The sequence below is a fragment of the Amphiura filiformis genome, chromosome 6 (genome assembly GCF_039555335.1).
Source record: "Amphiura filiformis chromosome 6, Afil_fr2py, whole genome shotgun sequence".
In the NCBI taxonomy this organism is placed as follows: Eukaryota; Metazoa; Echinodermata; class Ophiuroidea; order Amphilepidida; family Amphiuridae; genus Amphiura; species Amphiura filiformis.
In genome coordinates this window covers 52204041-52224500 of record NC_092633.1, presented here as the reverse complement: position 1 = coordinate 52224500, position 20460 = coordinate 52204041, and the positions used below count along the sequence as shown (strand labels likewise).

General features: G+C 37.2%; 1 pseudogene; it reads left to right on the top strand.

The window, feature by feature from the left end:
• Positions 1 to 3148: 3148 nt before the first annotated feature.
• LOC140155583 (cytochrome P450 4F2-like) lies at positions 3149 to 14753 on the top strand (annotated as a pseudogene).
• The last annotated feature ends 5707 nt before the right edge of the window (positions 14754 to 20460 follow it).

The window sequence follows — 20460 nt, the reverse complement described above, 5'->3', positions numbered from 1 at the left end:
ACTCTACAGATAATGCCCTGCTTTGACCTTAAAACTGGTAAAATGTAATGATATGTTGCATAATCTTGGTTATACTCCTTTCCTTTCCTCAGCTCTGTAGGTAAAAACAAATGTTCAATGTGCGACACATTTTTGGTATCAGTTGAACTTAGGTGCAATTGTGACGGAGATGACGACGGTGACGGAGATGACATTCGCTACAAAAAAAGCCAAAAAAAAAATACATCAAGTTGGCAATAAAGATTGAGCCAAACACTTTTACTACACTGGAGACCTATATCTTTCGTATATACTGTAAAAAAATAATAGAAAAATCATTTTGAAATGTCTATTTTCCAAACTTTCAAATAAGCACCTTACCGAATAATGACCCGTATGCTCCCCGGAATTTTGAGGTGGTGGGTCTTTGGGAGCTGACGGCGTACCGGTATTTTGGAGATGGAAACAAATAAAAGGGGTTCTTTTGGTGTCAAAATTAAAGGTCTTTCTTGGCTTTCTGGTTTGAAATCACCTGACAAAAAACGCAAAATGTGAGGAATGAATTTAAAGGTCTTTTAGAGCTGAAATTATCAAAATCAAGGTTTGTCAATGCTCTGTTTTCATGGTTTTGGTAAAATTCAGGGGTCTTTTGTTCGGAGCTGCGCGGCAGTGGCGTGCGCAGCACATTGAAAGTGTGGGGGGCAGGTTGTTCAATTCCCCGAATGGAGTCTGATTAGGAGTACAAACGAGCGGAATGACTGATTTCCCCGAATGACCAACAAAAGTGGGGGGGTCATGTGCCCCCCTGCCGCCCCCCCTTGCGCACGCCACTGCTGCGCGGTCCAAAAAACAGGGGTTTCTCCGAGGAAGCATACCGTTATGGTAATTTCCGGGTCATTTGTGTTGAGTCCCCCCCCCCTTGAATAACAACCACTTATTTAGATATTATATATAGTCCTATAGATTATATTATAAAAAAATATCTACCAGCTACTTAAGGCCGACGTGTAAAAATGGCTGAAGTAGATATGTATGGTGTAATTATTTACAAAGAAAACATAAGAGCTCAAGTTGAACTAATAAAGCGGTATATATTTTACAACTTGAGTATCGCAGTAGTATTCATAATATTGTAAATAATATAGGTTGTCGTATTAGTTAGTAATCATCCAGCGGCGTAGCTGGGATTTTTTTCAGGGGGGGGGGGGCAAGCCTGTTTGGGGCGGGGCCCAAACTAGGGGGGCGGGGGCCCAAATAGACAAATTTGCCAGGCTCATTGATAATAATCGTATGGTATATTGCATATCGTATGGATTCCAATATCTCTCTTTCCCTCCTCTCCCACTCTCTTCTCTCTTTTTTCCTCTCTCTCCCCCCTTTTCCTCTTTTTTCCTTGCACTAGGGGGCGGGGCCCAAATAGGCACTGTCACTGTAATCATCGTGCTGTCATGGTTATTGCACAATAGCATGAAACTGTTGCATATAATACAAATGATTAATAAAAACAATAGTTTAACACTAACACTATACCGGGAGCGCGGTGGCAGAGCGGAACGGGCTCCGACTCATAATCGGAAGGTTATGGGTTCGAGCCCCGGCGACGCCATCGTGTTGTGCCCTTGAGTAAGGTACTTTATCTCGATTACTCCTCTCCATCCAGGTGTATCAATGGGTACCGGCATTCTTTAATGCTGGGAAAGGTAACAGACTCGGTGTGGAGGAGGTGTAGCGATCCCCCCACAGCAACATTACATGGAGGAGTCTGGCCCAATCGCCAATGCAAGAGAGATGGGCACTCCGTTCACTGTTTATATATACACTTGTTCGTCTCCAGCTCCTTTACCCTTTTTTAACAAGCATGGAAACACAATCACAAATTGTATCTTTACACAACTCGTTATATCCCAAGCACTTTAAACATGATATCTTGACTCAACTATATACACCAGGCACAAAAAGAAACTCGTCAGTTATATTCATCCTTGCTGTTCAATAACTTGATAATTTTGGATTATTATGAAATATACATTTTGTTAATTGGACTTTTCTTTCTCACTTGACACCCTGTTCGTGAACATTGAGCAAGAATTGACCAAGTTATACGCTTCCAAACTCTCAAACCCCAAAATGAAAAGTTGCAATTTTAACGATTCAATTGTGCCTGTTACACTGTGTGCTTTATTGATTGGCCCGTGGTGCTTGTGTGCAATACAACGATGCGTTCCCATTGAAAATCGTTGAAAATGCAACTTTTGATTTTGGGGTTTGAGGCTTTGGAGGCGGATATCTTGGTCAATTCTTGTTCGTTTTTCACGAATAGGGTGTCAAATGAGAAAGTAAAGTCTAATTAACAAAATGTATATTTCAGAATAATCCAAAATTATCAAGTTATTGAACAGCAAGGATGAATATAACTGACGAGTTTCTTTTTGTGCCTGGTGTAGTTAATAATTAAAGCCATAATGTACGATTTCCGTCAAATTTTAATTTTGTTATTCTTTTATCCAAAATGTTGAAATAATATTAATAGTAACTGCAGTGGCATAGCGTGAGTCAGCATGAGTCTTCCTATCCTACTTTCGCCAATTTTCAAATTTTTCAAATGGATTGGAGGGGGGGGGCACGCTACGCTAACTCTGCATTATAAGTATTTTAGTATAATGCTAGAAGTTTATTTTGTTTGGATAAATGAATAAACTTTCCATTGAAAATAATACTTTCTTTATAATATATATGTTGTTTCATTTGTTGTTCTTGGATAGAAACGTAACCATTTCAGTATGATGATTTGAAATTAGTAATCTACATGATCTAGGCCTACTCCGAAATGGTTATCAATTGGGATGAGCAAATGAGAGCCTACGTTCTTGAGAAAGACGGAAACCAACAATTAACCCTATAAAACTGAATCTGTAAAGTTAACCAAAATTGGACCTTAAAAAATTAATGCAAATTCATCCTGCAGGGATGACGTGAAAAGTGAAAAATATTGTCACACGGGATCGGGATAGAAAACGCCAGGTAAAACAGTTGCCGATTTTACGTGAGCACTGTCAGCACGTTCACTGGAGTAGTTATTTGGTGGTCTGTGCCCATAAACAGTGAGCGGTATTTATTCAGTAAACTAGGGGGTCAAATGTTTTTGATCTCCGTGATAGTCCTCGCGAAACACTGTGTATTCAGGTTCAGTGTTGATGAGATGAATCTGGTTCATTTGCAACTATCTGCTGCTCAATAAACATGGTAAACGCAGGTACATAGGCCTATTATTATCTGCATGATCTCAACAGAGGAGTTGACCTTTGAATTCGATAAAGCTTCGTGGCCCATTATTTATTTAACGGAAAATCGGCCCGGAAAATCGGCAACATGGCCGCTACAATGAGTACAAATCAATCTCTACTCGAGTCTTTTGTGAACAATAATACTGTGCGGGTCGTTGCCGTGACCATACTGGTATTTGTTATAATAAATCTACTAAAGCTACTGGTACAAGCGCTACAAGATAGGTGGGACAATGAAAGAAAACTGAGAGATTTTGAAAAGCTTAAAGTCAACCCCAGGCACTGGCTGTTTGGACACACTGCTATGGTACGTATTAATAATTTATAGTGATAGGCCTACTAGTATTTTATAACATGTTATTTGATAGGCTTATAAAAACGCTAAATATAAATGTTTTCATTTTGTGTTCCGGGAAATGAAGAAGTTGTAGCTGCGTTGCGTGTCACATAATACTAGGGGCCAGATAATAGGAGCATCAATAGGCTATAGGAGGTTTTTGGGCGCCCTCTTACGGGAGGGCCCCTTGTCTTGGAATTGGATTTCGCCCCGGGATTTACTTTTCTTTTTTTGGTTTTGATATGCCTCCACCACGAATTAGCAGTGTTTTTAAGCTTTTTTACACAGTCCGTCTGTGCTTCCTTCCGTTGCTAAATGGACAGGCGGATTGACTTCAGATTTGCGTATAAATAGGTGGGTCATGGTCAGAAACTCTGGTTCCCCCTTTTTTGGGGGGTTGGGGGGTGGGGGAGGTGTTTAAGGTCGTATAGTTCAAAGGTCATTTCAGGTCGACTTGTAAATTTGGTCTCATGAACAGTTCAAACCTATTGCGGGTCCTATTTTGCACCCATTATTTATTATGTTTTGATGAATCCCAAGTGTGTGAAAATATTGGAGCCAACACATAATACTATACCTGTATGTTGGGTTTAATGTCAATAAATTGACATAATAGGCCTAATGATAAAATTGGATGCTTTACGCCCAATATTTGTTGGTCTCGCTATAATTTTTTAACTATTGGACATTTTTAAAACTCATATAGCTTTTTTTTGGCACGTAGAAAGACTCATGTTAGTTAACTGATCCCCGGATCCACACAGGCCCCGGGGGTACTCAAGTTTGGTTTTGGTAGGGACGTGCCGCTGAGATTTTGGAAGTAGACCCATAAATATACAAATTTTTCAAAAAATTTGGACCCATTGATATACCAAAAGTCAACATTTTCGGCCGAATTTACCCAAAATTGTCTTAGTTTTTACTAATTTTCCCAAAATTTTGGGAAATTTTGGCTAGATTAAGGAAAAATTGGGCTGTTTTCCGAAAAAATTGAGAAAATTTTGAAAAAAGACCCATTCATATACCAAAATAGGCTTTGAAAAAGGGGTCATTGATATACCAGAAGGCTGATGTTTGCGGCACGTCCCCGTATGGTCATTTGTAGCCTATTGAGTACCCCCCGGGCACAGGCCCCATAATGATCATGATGATATATAATTGCATAGGCTTATAATATATAGCTGACAATAATTCACAACACATGTTATTTCTGTTCAGTTAGATCCTACTATAATAATAAGCAAGTTTGCCCATGAAGCTTCCAAAGCAGTCACCGGTGTTGCTCAAGTATGGCTGGGACCATTCCGATGTTACCTTGCTGTTCTTAGCCCAGAGACAATCAAAACTATTCTTGGTACTGCAGGTAAGCTTACATAATTTATGCGTTATTTTGTATAGCGTATATACACTGAATGCAAAAATTATCTTTACTCTTGAAAAAGAGCCTTTCCTGGTTTGACACATCTTTGGATTTGCTACCACAAGCCTACAAAAGGCTACAAGCAGAAAAAAACTCACATTTCTTCAATCACTGAAGACTACTAATTGTTTAAATGTTTCTTCTATATATGTGATGCGATCAATCAAAATCAGTCGGAACTCGGACATAATAAATTTTCAGTTTCTTATATGAGAGTAAAAACATTTACAAAGCTGCATTTTGCAGAAAATCCTATTTAAATTGAACAACCAGTTCCAAAGATATGAGTAATTAAAGTGTTTCCCAAACAACAGGAAACAATAGAAAAAAAATATTCCTTTGTTTGGCTATATCTCAAAATCAATATTTTTGAGTTCCGACTGATTTTGCTTGATCGCATCACATATGACATATGTCACACTTTTTCACAGTTCCTTTGTTTTAGTTTTCTTTTTAAATCGAGTTTCAGTGCTTTTGTTTGAACTTTCATTCAGTATTTTGTGTGGCCACCATCATTGTACATTTGTCACATACTGCTGACAGGCGTTTGATCTCTCTAGCACTCCCGCTACCTTGTCAATCCGATTTTGGCGCCTCAGAATAAAGCAATGTGGTAGCAGGCTTATAATTATCCTCTCATTGACCTCCGCTTAAACACGTTTAGGATGTCCCATACGTTCTTCCAAAGGGTCAGACATCATCAGAGATGGTCACGTGGACTCCATGAAGGCAAGACTCTTCGTGCCCATTTGATCCCGATCCCTTGTCGGGAGCACTGTGCAACAGTTGTAAATAATAATAGTTTCCACACAAAATACCGAAGGAAACAAACTGAAACAAAAGACCTAACAAAAAATAAAGTTGTGAAAAGTGCAGAGAGCGGCCAGGAAGAATTCATTAAGTTTGGAAATGTGTCTATATCTCTTTTTACAGAACCAAAGGAGGCGTACAGTTACGGCTTCGTCAAACCTTGGGTTGGCGATGGACTGCTCATAAGTGGAGGGAAGAAGTGGCAACGAAATCGTAAACTGCTCACCCCTGCATTTCATTTTGAGGTTTTGAAACCGTACACGAGACTGTTTAATGAGTCAGCGTTAACACTTGTGGTATGTTAAATTGTTCAGGGGGCGTAATCAGCTGGGCCAGATTGTCCCCTCGAAAAATATAACCCAGATGAAATCGGGATGGGAAGAATTTATGTCTTCTATATGAATAATATCAGCCCTTGTTGGACAGTTTAGTCCCCTCGAACTGGAGGACCGGAAGAGAGCTGAAGAGCATATCAACTAGCACCACAGCACTATCATATTGATTTTTCAAAGTACAAAATAATGATATAATACTCCCAAAAGTCCTGGGAAAATAATTATTTGAGCTGGAATTATTAATGATGTGTTTGTTTTATGTATAGTTGATACAATTACAAATAATACTGAAAAATACTTCTAATTTACAGAAAAAATGGAAACTTGCTTCTCAAGGCAAAGAAGTATCCAGAGAAATGTTCAAAGATATCAGCCTATTCACTCTCGATAGCCTTCTAAAATGTATCTTCAGCATCGAAAGTAACTGCCAAACCGACAGGTATAGTATATACAGCCTCCCCAGCAAACACAGAAACGTTTTAAAAACGTTTTAAATAAGTTATATTTTGGCTTTTGGTTTAGGTAAAAACGTTTTAATAACATTAAAATGTCGGGTTATATAAAGGTCATGATAACGTTTTAAAACGTTTTGTATGAAAACACACTACAACAATATTTTAAATATTTTCAAAAATGTTATTGTAAACTATTTTTGCAAACATTTTTGCCAAATATTGTGTCAATACTTAAATAACATTATGTTAAAATATTTGAACCCAGCAAACACAAAAATGTTCTTAAAATGTTTTTTTTAAAACCTTTTAATAACATTTAAATGTCGGGTTATATAAAGGTCATGAAAACTTTTTTAAAACGTTATTGAAAATATTTTGGGCAAACATTTTTCGTCATATATTTTTTCAACCCCAAAATAACATTCTGTTTAAAATGTTTTGTATCAAGTTTTCAAGAATGTTTCTAGAATGTTATTAAAACGTTTTTATACCCTTTATATAACCCGACATTTAAACGTTTTCTGTAAAACATTTTTGTTTGCTGAGCAGTAGATTATCAAAAAATGTTGTTTAAGGTTATGAAAACGTTTTATACTCTTAATATACCCTTTATTTAACCCGACATTTAAACGTTTTCTGACAACCTTTTATAACCTTTTGCGAATGATGTCGAAAACGTTTTGTGTTTGCTGGGTCTCTCTCTCAAAATAAAAAAAAAACAATTGTGCAAGCGCTACCAAAAGTTGGGATATTATTATTATTTATCGATTGGCAAAGACGACGATGGCAGCGGTGATGACGACGATGATGATGATGATGATTAATTGCTATACTATTGTTTTTATTTCATAATAAAACATTTCTTTATCTATCTTTATATCAGTCTTACTCATCCATACATCAAAAGTGTCTACGAGATGTCTGAATTAATAATGAAGCGAGTCATAAACATATTCCATCACAATGACTTTATATATCACATGACTCCAACGGGATGGCGATGGCGACGTGCTGTTGGAGCTGCGCATGCATTCACTCATGATGTCATCGCTGAGAGAAAATTGGAAGTAAAAAATGTTGCCCAAGGACTGAAAAAGACTCGACAATACGTTGATTTCGTGGACATCCTTGTTGGCGCAAGAGTAAGTTTGAGTTCGACATGTGAAATGGGACGAATTGGTTCAGGTGTAATTAAAAATCAGGAAACCAATTCAGATTGATTAAAAGTTTCGTCTTATCGACGGCTTCTTAATGAAATGGTTCTTGTTGCCTGGAACCTTTCTACTGTTAGGAGATATTACTCGCTCTCCAATTGAACTCATTATAATAATCTACCGTACACTTTCTACAGAAAAAAAAAAAGTTTTAAGGTTTTGAGACCTGTCCTGCATCCATTAACTTGATCATCGAGAACAACCAAAAGTTCTGTAAATGTCGGAAAGAGTGTGTTCAACGGTTCTATTTGAAGAACCATTACGCTTGAAGGCAGTGACATGAGGGGAGGGGACCTACGGGCAGTGTCCGAAATAAGGAAAATATGGAGGTTGTCCCGAGGACAACCAAAGCATAAATTCTGCTTGTCCTCAAAACATTTTGGTTGTCCCCAAAATTGTGTCCTATTTAAGAGGTAAATATAGTGGTTGTCCAGGGGATAAGTACATATCTCAATATGGTTGTCCCCAGTGATTTTTGGACAAGAGGATAAGTGCTTATTTCGAACACTCGCTCTCCAATTGAACTCATTATAATACCAGCGAATTTTGTGCGGCCCGCGAGATCCTTGAAGAAGAAAAAGGTAAAATTAGTTTTGAAATTTCTTGCGGTACGGGCACTTGTTTCAATGATCTTGTTTAGATTTTGATTTTTGAGCCAGAGATAGACCTACGCAAAAAGAGCAATCAATGCATCACAAACTTGAAAGAATTTATGACAAACAAATTCAAAGTTTACTTGCTTGTACTTATCGTTTATCAAATGCCCCTTAAGTCCAACTTTTTTCTTTTGTTATTTCTAGCCCACCAAGTCCCAAAGTTTGCACTCCACTGTTGTATATCATCGGATAACCCTCTTCTGAATATTTGTGAAGAATCTGCTTCATAATAATTATAATATAGTTTTATTATACCAGCTTTTACAACATATTCATTGAATATAGGATGACGATGGCAATGGTTTGACAGATAAAGAAATTGAAGATGAAGTTGACACTTTCATGTTTGAAGGTCACGACACAACAGCAAGTGGCATATCGTGGATGCTCTACAACATGGCTCGCCATCCGGAATACCAACAAAAATGTCGAGATGAAGTTGATCAACTACTTATGGATAAAGAAGAGGATCGCATAGGATGGTAGGAGAAATTATGTTGTTAAGGGATCGGATAGCAACGTTTGCACAGTATTTTTTGGACCTGAGAGCCCATTAAGACACACCAAATTGCATTCTGAATACGAGGAATGTCCTTCCGATATCAAATAATTTTGATTTTGTGAAATTATAATACATAATGTAAAAAATTGATATTTTTGACATTTAACAGTCCTCGAAATAAACTTGATAAATCTGATAATATGTACTTAACTATATAGTGGTAATGTGTATGTAGCTGGGAAGAACAGCCGTCAATTATATGAAAATTTTGACTTTTCCATCTGTTACCTATTATTTAATTGTTGACCTCCCCCCAAAAAAAGACCTAAAATTGTGAAGTCTTTTTGACTGTAAATGTCAAAAATATCAATTTTTAGTAATTTGCCATTAAATTGGTATTATATCACAAATTTCAAATAATCTAAATTATTTGATATCAAAAGGTCATTTCTCGTATTCAGAATTCAATTTGGTGTGTCTGATATGCTCCCAGGTCCCAAAAAAATACTGTGCAAAAACGTTGCTATCCGATCCCTAAAAGGGGTGATTTACAATCAAAATGCTACTTTAAGGCTAATGGAACTCGATTGTTAGTTTCCTATTGGCCCACCCGCATCACCTTTTCAATTTGACAAAAACTTTCATTATTTTCATTAAAAAGTCAATTATCTGAAAATTAAGATGGAAATAATCAAAATTGAATCTCTCAAAATGGCTGACATCCCCTGCTGATCATAATCAGCAGTTTTTCTTAGTTGTGGGGGTAGAGGATGTAGTAAATAATGGAAATTTAAGGATTACCTCATCATGTTTCTAGTGATCACAAAAATTGCACATTTCTTTTCATTTTAATAAAAACAAATTCAAATCTTTTCTCAATCTGTTGCAAAATGTCTGTAAAGATTATCTAAATTCTAAGCATTAATACTTGTTTTGAGATGGTCTTTCATCAACAATATACTTTGGTACTGGTGGGGTACCTAAATTTGGGGAAAGCTGTTCATAAAATCATTGATTTTGTTGACATAATGGATAATGAAAAGAGACCGAATAATGAAATAGCGACCTCGTCCTTTTTTTCAACCATCCAATCGGAAACTAATAATCGAGTTCCATTGGCCTAATATGTAACATAAATCCCAAAATTGGTTGATATAACACTAGGATCAACAACAAAAACATGTTACCTATATTAGAATATTTAATTCATTAGTGGTGGCCATCTTGGATTTTGAGATTTCGGATTTCAAGAAAGTAAAATCCTCTTTAGCAATAGGATTATTGATTGGTTTAAATGGTGTTTGACAAATGAGATACTTGTCGCACCAAATTTAGGTACCTATGAATACGACCTTCACGCACATTTTACACTGTAACTCAGAATACAATTTGCCGACTTTACGGCTCATTCGTAGTGTACGGCCAAAATTACGTTGTTACAAATAATTATTTCAAGTCTAATATGACCATTGTGTATACGTAAAAATATTTATATTTATTATAGGGATGATTTGCATAAACTGCCGTATTTGACAAGTGTCTAAAGGAAAGTCTACGCTTACACACGCCCGTACCTATGATCAACAGACAACTAGAACGACCGCTTAAATTCATGGATGGTCAAGCTGCCCCACCTGGTGAGTACTGAACCCGGGCGGTAAGGGTAGGTTGGGTGGGTGGGGAGGAAGGAGTTATTAGTGGAAATAAGGGTACGGGGATTTGTATTTTCAGCCAGTTAGGTTAGATTCGAGGTGTATTCAGTCATTTTGGTTTATTATATTGGTGGGCCCTCGATTTCATGAACATTTGGTTTAAGAAACGGTATTTTCAAAATCGCGAAATAGTGCAAATTTTTCATTGTTTTTCACCGAGTCCTCTTCTAATCCAAGTGGCTGGGATCTTCCACGGAAGACCTGTGTGACTTAAAATAGGACAAGGACTATAGAGTCGTAGATGCACCAAGCACTTCTTACACAAGATTGGCGCAGCATCATCGCCCAACTGTGAATGTGTTGAAATCCAAACGATACAATGGAGCACAACATTGATGTCTGTCCCCGGGGTCTGATCTACAAGTCCCCACATGGTGCCACTGGACTTTGAAGAGTTTGATGAATACAACATCAGCTGGCTGTACAGGGATCTACCTGCCTAGCCAAGACAGGGGCGTAACAAGAGCCTCGGGGCCCCATGGACAAGGAGCAGTGCGGGACCCTTTTAGCATCTCCTTTATCAGCCCTATCCCTAAACCACTACATTTTCGCTTTTGCTCGGGCCCCTGAACCCTCGGGGTCCCTGGACTTCGTCCACCCTGTCCACCCACTTGCTACGCCCCTGAGCCAAGATGTATATACTTGATGGACCTTCTTCTAAGAAGACAATGCATTGAATATCAGTCGCAATATATCTGGCATAAATAATACTAATCTACCTCTATCTTGTTTGCTTGTTTGTTTGTATTTGTAGGCACAAATCTAACCATTCAACTTGGTAGCATGCATCTTAATGAAAACGTTTGGAAAGACCCAGAAACTTTCATTCCAGAACGATTTAGCCCTGAGAATAGTCGAGGACGATCTTCTCATGCTTACGTTCCATTTTCAGCAGGACCAAGGTATTACATGTCAGAAATTTAGTCACATCACTGTCCTTACTAAATACCCTATAATTATACTAAACTTTTGAATTAACGGTATTTTCATTGACTTCGGCATAGGCGTAGATCCCGGGGATGGGATGGGGTAAATCCTAAAATGTTGACGCTTGTGGGTTTGTGACCAAATAGCTCCAAATTAACCTCATATTTGGCCATTTTAGCCCCAAAAGTGCCACTGATTTTTTCGCTTTTGCGCGATTCACTTTTGCACCATATTACACCAGTTTAGCTTCAATATGGCACAATTTTCGCGAGCATTTGTGCCATAAACTTATTATGTCTCCAAAAATTGGTATATGTTGTCCAAAAAGTGTTTTTAACTATATTGGCCTACTTTTATATACTTTAGGCCCACAATTGAGCAGTTATGAGGCTCAAATAATTTCCATAATTCCAAAGTTAAGACCAACCTTAAAATGTCTCATAAGTGTCTGTGGAGGTTAAGTCTTCTGATAATGTTGTAAGTTGTGAGTGGGATTTAATCTTTCCCCAGAGAAGTCCTTTTCAGAGGGCTGAGCTTTTGGAACTCTAACGAGTGCCATCTTCAGCAGCATCTCGGAACCTCAGCCCTCGAATAAGGACGTCTCTATAGGTAAGGGAAATATCAAATCAATGTTCTAGATATGATACTATAAATGCATACAGCACCTCACCAACGGTTCTAGCTGTGATATAATTTTATCTCATCTACTAATGAATAATCAGGATCAGGTCCGTAACCAGAGGGGGTGGCGCTAGGGCGGACGCCCCCCAATCCCAAAATGCACAAAAAAATCCCCATTTTTTGATCCAAAAAGTCCCATTTGCGAGCGTAGCTAGCGAAAAAATTGTTTGTTTTTTTATAACTTGCCACCTTTTCAAAATCCGCCTCCCCTAGTCCAAAAAAGTCCAAAATTTGAAAAAAAACGTCAACTTTTTCAAAATCAGCCCCCCAAAAATAAATCATGGTTAATGAAAAGTCACCTCGCCACTCAATTTCACATAGCCAACATAATTATGTGCATATATGCATCTACTCGGTAATTAATTAATTTTCTTTAATTAATTTCACAGGAACTGCATCGGACAAAACTTTGCAATGAACGAGATGAAGGTGACAGTAGCGATAGTGCTGAGGCATTTCCATCTAAGAGTTGACGAAACGGTCCCAGTGGAGAAATTCTTCTCAGTAGTACTACGTGCTAAAAATGGAATACATTTGAATATCAAGCCAAGGGAATTATGATTTGGACATTTTAATTTAATTTGATTTTAAAGCTGGCTGTGTTACAGATGAAATAATGATAATAATAATAATAACAACAACAACAACAACAACAACAACAACAATGCTCATATAATATAAATGAAAATAAAATTAGGCCCATAACGTAACGTAAAAATAATGGTATAGTTGCCAGACATTTTCAATTGTTCTTAGCTATATGTTACAGTATTTACAAAGTATAGACCTCTGGCAAGGCAACCGTTACTTAAAGTTTCACGGAATACCCTCACTTACGATCATTGGGTAAACCGATCATCAGACGGATAATTTGTCATGATTTCAAATTTACTCTAAATTCCAAAGTTAGTCACTTGTAAAGTATACTTGTTACAGTATTTAAATATCCAGCACAAAACGTTAAACGTTTTCGTTTTAGTAAAAACGTTTTAAAATGTTGTCAAAATGCTATTGTAAAATGTTTTGCAAACATTTTTTGCCAAATACTTTGTCAATACTTAAATAACATTAAGTTAGAATATTTGCATTAGGTTATCAACAAATGTTTTTTGAATGTTTACTACACTTTATATATATATATATATATATATATTTAAACGTTTGTTTTCTGGCAACCTTTTCTAATCTTTTGCGAATAATTTCGAAAACGTTTTGTGTTCGCTGGGTAATGTCTTTTTATCACGGTGGAAATAATCGAAGTACAGCATTTTATGAATTTCGCTATCATCATCTACTGATCAGTAAAATTTCGAAATTTTGCTGATCCCACACGATCAAGTGCTTATTATAATTATAATCTGAAACAAATTTTAAAAAGACTGGTTTTCGTTTGACGTCACTGTCAATCAAACTTCCTACAACCCTTGATTGGTTAGAGCGCGTAAAAGGAAGGTTGGTGTGTCTGGTGCCTTCATAAAAGGTTTTGCAGAAAATGGCGAAATATTTAATTGCAAAAACTAAGTTTTCTAGACATTGTTGACGTGGTGTCTTCAGGAAGAAAATTTCCCTATTATTAAAACACAACTTTTGAGACAGTTTACATGATTGAAAGTGAAAAAATAACCATAGGGCACGCTGTGATCTGCGTTCAGAAATTTCAATTTACACGACAGATCGTATAAAACAATCCGTTTCTGAGTTTGATTGACATAGGCCTATGACGCAAACCATATTCTTTTTACGGTCTGTGATTATAGGCGTCGGATGCCGGGCGCCCGCTGATTTTGAATTTTGAGATGCAGTTGGTCATATCAAAAATAAGACATCATTTGACAGTTTCCATTATTCAAGTTACGCTATAATTTTTCATATAATAGAAAAACAAATAATTCGATTTCAGCCAAATGTAGCGCTTATAATGAACATACCGTAAAACCCTGTCTACAAGCATAATATAGTGTTTTTTATGAAAGCTAAATTAATTCGAACCAAGCGTAAATATACCAATACAATAGATTGGTCTTAAATTAATACTTGTTTGTATATGCTTGGATCCGTAATTTATTTGCTCAAACTCCATAATGACGCCTGGATTAATGTAGCTTTCATCAGAAGCACTCTATATGCTTGTAGACGGGGTTTTACGGTAATTATAATTGCAAGACTTCGACATCCGACTCAATTGGCATGATCGCATCACAAATACATAAAAATGTATTGTTTTGGCTTATGCTTCTCGTGCAATGAAGGGCATACCCGTACACATGCAGAATTAGGCAGAACCTTGTGTGGTCGTAGATGTGTTTATGAATGTTGACCATATTTTAAATGTTAAAATGTTATAACACAATTCCACTAAATTAAAGAACGAATGGAAGATGGAAAGCTAGCTATCTGCACATTAATAAAAACTTTTTATATACTTTATTGCTTTTCAAAAATTGTGTTGACTCATTTTCTCAGGTTTCTAAAGGAAATATATAAAAACACGTATAAACTGGTCCGTATACACAAAACAAGTTAGACCAGGTCTATACTAACGAGGGGAGGTTAGAATTAGAGAGACATCCTTTTACTGTAGTCATTAAGCTGCATACTTGCCCTTAATGATATAGAATAAGGCATGTAAATACCAAAAAGTTCCTTCCCCATACATAGGACTAATCTCCATTAGAACAGGTTTAAAGTTAGATCTGGTCTAACTTGTTTTGTGCATACAGACGGAGGCGAGGTGTTCAAATTTTTAATGACAAATTTGAACACCTGCAGAACGTGTCCGATGTGTTCAAATGGAACGGATTTTGAAAACGTCGGACGCGTTCTGTTTTTTGGTGTTTTTTTTTTATTATCGTCTTTGGAAACTGTTATCCAGATTTATGTAGTACAAGGTGTCCCATAAAAAGGTTACATGTAGAGAATGAACCGCATTTTGTGATGGTACAACAAAACAATGTAATTTTTTCAGATATTATTAATTGATACTTCTTGTAACTGTTTGTTAAGTTTCAATTCCGTACCTTAAAAGCAACTTAACCTATGAGCGCAAGATGACAGGGGTATCAAGAGTGGCTAACCATCAAAATATCGCACAACAATAGTTGAACACACACACATCTTTGTTTTCAGATTTTTTTCTTTATTAATTTTATGTTTTTCTTATTGTTCATTGTTGAACTTATTGCACAAAAGAAAGATATTGAACAATTAAATATTGTACACTGAAAATAAATTAGTTTCATAACTTCTTGGGCTCTTGGTGGTAACAAATAAAAGAAGATGGTCATTAGAGAAGAACACGTTTTTGGTGAAAGAAGTTCTGCACGCTGTAACTCCTGTCACCAACATAGTGAAATGAATAAAAATCTTTTGCATTTAGGCCTTGTTTGGATTTTGTTGACTTAAAATCGCTGCTCTTTGTTTTTACATTTCTGCCTGAACTCTTGAAATAAAACTAAACAAGTTTTATTCTTTGTTTATCAGAATAAAATACTGCATCTGCCATGATATGGCTGAGCCTACTCAAGTGCCCCGCCAAATGCACGTGGGCTGTGACGGTAAATGAACCGCGTACGTGTTGCATTATGTCATGTAAAGAGCTTGCTCAGGAATGCGTGGAATGCAGACAAAGTAGGCCTACGTAGGTTGTGAACTTGACATTCACAGGGGTACTAGTAGAGGGTACATAGATTATATCATGAAAAGGATATTTATATTTGTCAACATTAACATAGATTATTTTCAAAAATCTACATGTAACCTTTTTTTGGGACACCCGGTATTTTCTTGCCCAAACAGAATCCTCAACAGAAAATGCACCAGGGGCAAATATGTTGGGGGGGGGCGGTTCGGTTGCCCGTTGGTAACCCCAATAGTAAGACAATAGTTAATTGGACATGGTCAACAGATACTGTTGACGTGATGTGTGGCTGAAATCTGGCCTAGATTCACCCGTTATTCATACACCTATTACTGATTATGATAACAATTCCAACAGGTTTAAGCATATCTTGACTTGATACAAACCGGTTAAAATGTTTTGACATTGTTTGTACTAGGAAATTAGTACTTTGGAACTTGTAGCCCTATATGTGTGTTGTCAGGGTGTTTTGATGACCGACCGTGATATTAAAACTAGAACTTTGCTTCTTTATTTTGAGTAATTATGTACTTTGAGATTGGGCAGGGGCGGATCCAGGATTTTTCAATAGAGGGGGCGCCGAGCCACCACCGCCGCTGCTGCGGCTCGGCGCCCACACAAAGTCAGGCGCCGCTCTGCAAAAATACACAGAGTCAGGCGCCGATCTGCAAAAAATAGAGGGGGCGCGCGCCGGGTGCGCCCCCCTCTAAATCCGCCACTGTTGGGTGTTGATAATCGTACAATTAAGGCGAGTAGGATGGCAGGAACCATAGGCCTATTTTTCCAATTTTAACAATTTAACCAAAAAACTGTACGTAATATTAATACATTGATCTTACAGGAAAAAATAATTGCATTTATATTACCATAAGTCCTGTGTTTCTTGAGTTAAGGCCAATCAAAACGAAAGATTTGGCGTCCTCCCAGTTCCGAAAAAAAAAAATGCACATAAATAGAAACTGACAAACCTTATATCAAGCCTTGTGATCTCCTTTTTTAAAGAACCCATAGGCCTACAATTTTTCTTGTGTGGCAGCTTTTTTGGACTCAATATTTGAGTGCAAATATCGCCAGGCCATGCTCCCCTCTGACCCGCCTTAAATATCATAAAAAGTGGTGAAATGTAAAAGTGTATATAGCTTTAAGCACTAGTAGGCCTAACTTGCTGGTATACTTCTTGAAACTGTAACATCGTCCGTAATGGAAAATGTTATTAATTTATTCATCGTTACAATTTTAACGTTTGCGTGTTCTATTTTAATACTAATCCTCGTTAAGTTATTTCGCATGCGTTGGAAATCTGAAAAAGAACTGTCGTGTTTTATATGTGCTCGACCACGTCATTGGCTTCTGGGTCATTTGTACTTGGTAAGTGAATTACACATTTTTATTTGAGCTATTTTGTTTACAAAACAAACTATACATAAATTATACATAGCTTCCTTGTCAGGCTAATTAAGTTGCATTTAGCAAATTAGCTCATTAAATGTGCAAATTAGAGGGCAACTGCACAATGGGCTATATCCATTTGAAATCCACACTCCCCCTGTGGAAGATTTTGGACGTTCAGAGCATATCCCACGAGGGTCATTCAATAAGTTCTACCTCCTCTCTTATGACTTTTGTTCTATAAACATGATAAAATTTAATTTCTGCAAACTTAGCATGATTATATTAGAACTAGATTTCGCGGTTCTCGGGTCGGGCGGTTCTCGTGAGAGGCCTATTTCACAATATCCAAAACCCGTTACCAATATACCTGCCCTGACCTTTCAAACTACTTCGAAATGCGTCTCTCAATGATCAAGACCCAACTTGACACAACTTAATCAAATATGTTTGTTTTGTAGCTGTGATGCTTACTTAGGTAGTTCGGTAGGCCTGCCCATAATCTGGAAATCCACCATTCGCCTCTTCCAAGCCCTGTCCATTGGAGGCTGTTACTAAAGTAATAAAATCAATCGGGAGAAACGTGATTGTGTACGCAAACGCGGTTATAGCCTGACCATAACTGATAATTTTTATGTTAACCATTCTGGAGGACCCCGGAAATAGTCATGTTCTGCTGAAATAGGCCTATATGCACGTGTTCCGAATATCGAAATATATGTATTGAAAATAGGCCTATTGGTCCGTTGAGATGCACCTGTTAGTCACACTGTAATGCTTTCCGATGCGTGCACTGTACTCCGCGCACAATCCCGTTCATAGACATACCACCTAGACCTGTAACTGCCCATCCCTAACCATGGCAGTAGGTGAAGCCACGTATCCAAGGTGATTTTGGTCGGGTGGTCGGACGCGGAGAAATAAGCGTTCATGTCTGGAACGAAAAACGCGATCGTTTGCGTGATTGCTGCGCCGTTATCGCCCGCGTCAAACGCAACATGTTCTGTAGACGCGAACATGTCTGCTTGTTTGCGTCCGGGTTGCGTCCTTGTCAAAATCGTTGCTAAGCAGTGTTGACTTCACTGCGCAAACCAAAGTTATAGGTCTAGGTTCTTGTTTGTCTGGGGCGATAGCGCACTGCGAGCACGCGATAGTGCACCGCGTGAACGCGAACCGCGAGAACGCGAACGCGATAGCGCGCGGACAGACGGACAAACTCTCTATAATTAGTATTAAGAGATGTCACCACAAATGTCTGCAAATGTGGGCAAATATATGGATACCTTTTCCAAGTGTGTGTGGGTGACCTCATAGCCAAAATAAGATTTGATACATCGAAAACGGTAAAAAAAATTCGTAAAACATTAAGATGAAAATATCCCTCCTACGAGATTCGCTCGATATGCAAGTGTTATGATTATGCTAACAGATTATAACTGAAGCAATATCAAATGTGTAACCAAACATTAAGATGAAAAGTAATAAAATTCATTTTAACTTAAAACAATTGTACTATAGCATCAGTCCAAATTTTACTGTTATATCTGATGGTCTTTCAGAGCATGTGAATCTGTTTGGGAACCGTGTGTATGAAATGAATTTTAACTTCTGTCTCAGAGCTGAAAGTTAAAAATAAAGACACCGACCACTTTTTGTCACTTGTTATTTTCAAGTTATTTTCCTTGGTGTTCAGGTACCAAGTGCCATTTCCATAGCAGGTTTAAAATGCTTCCAGTTAGCCCTTTTTAGTGATATAGACAATTTTTTACATAAATGTCTTTTGGGAATTTTAAGTAAAACATTTTCTTTGCAACAACCTTTGTTGGAGTTAAAACAGTTTTTGTTGTCATTTTACATAATCTCTAATTGTTTTTTTTATGCCAGCTTCAATTTAAGCCAACTGAAATGACCTAAACTAAAAAGGTATTTATGGTCACTTCAAGTTGGTCTACTTGTGTCTTCTTTGTGCATATTTTCTCCATTTCCGCGACACCGAATCCTGATTTCATTTTTGCTTCACCTACAACAAAGTTGGAAAGATATTAAAACAAAATGTTCTCACTTGAGCTAGATAAGTTCCTAGGTTATACTCTTGGAAAATATGAAAGGGCTACTACAAGCAGAAGCTGAGATATGAGGGTGGAGGCAGAACTTTTTGAATGACCCTCGTAATAGTATGTTGCCAAAAATGAACGCAATGATTATGATTCACCTTGTAGTTTTCATAACTCGTTTGGTGGAATTTGAGAATTTGGAGGTGGTTCTGAAAAAGGGGATCTAATTTTGGTCCAAAGGGGTAAGAGGTCTTATTTTTCGCCAGCCCATAGGGCTGGTACCTAATTCTGAGATGGGGTTTGTGTACACTAAAGATTAGCTAAGATTATAGCCTCCTTCTATTGGTATGAATTATTTTTTTAACTTCTCGTGGTGGAAATGTTTTGATGTCTGCTAATTCGATTTGCAAGGAAAAGAAAGTATGTTTTGCCGTTTCAACGAACGAAAACGATTGAGTATTGCCAAAGTTATGTTTGAATTAATTATGACTTAAAAAGTTATCATAGGTTAGGCCTACACATATAAACATAAACTTGTTCAGCAATCAGCATATCAAAAAATGACATGGTCAAAGCGGGGAATGATCACGAGGTCATATCAGTGGACTACTGAGCATAGCATGATGTTTGGTTGCCTGTGAGTGCATAATTGATATGTTGATAACAGATCTAATAATGTTGTAGAATCAAAATCTTCATTATATGGACCACATTGAAGTCAAAGTAATTATCTATCCTATCCTGTATCGTTTTATGGATAAAATTGACTCAAAATGTTATTGATGATATTATTGCTATCTTTAACATCAGTTTTGTCTTTTCAACGGGAAAAATCCGATTGTAAATTAAGTTTTTAGGGCTAGCTATAATATTGAACAATATATCCCATATTTTGACATGCACTTATAGAAAATAAATAAATTATTGTCTTACTTTATAAATTATAAATACTGTAAAATGACACATAGCTAAAGTGAGGCCAATTTCTATCTTTTTTATTTGATTCATAAAATTACATTCAACAAAATGATTGAAGACTGAGAAAACACACAATGCAGACTATTACAG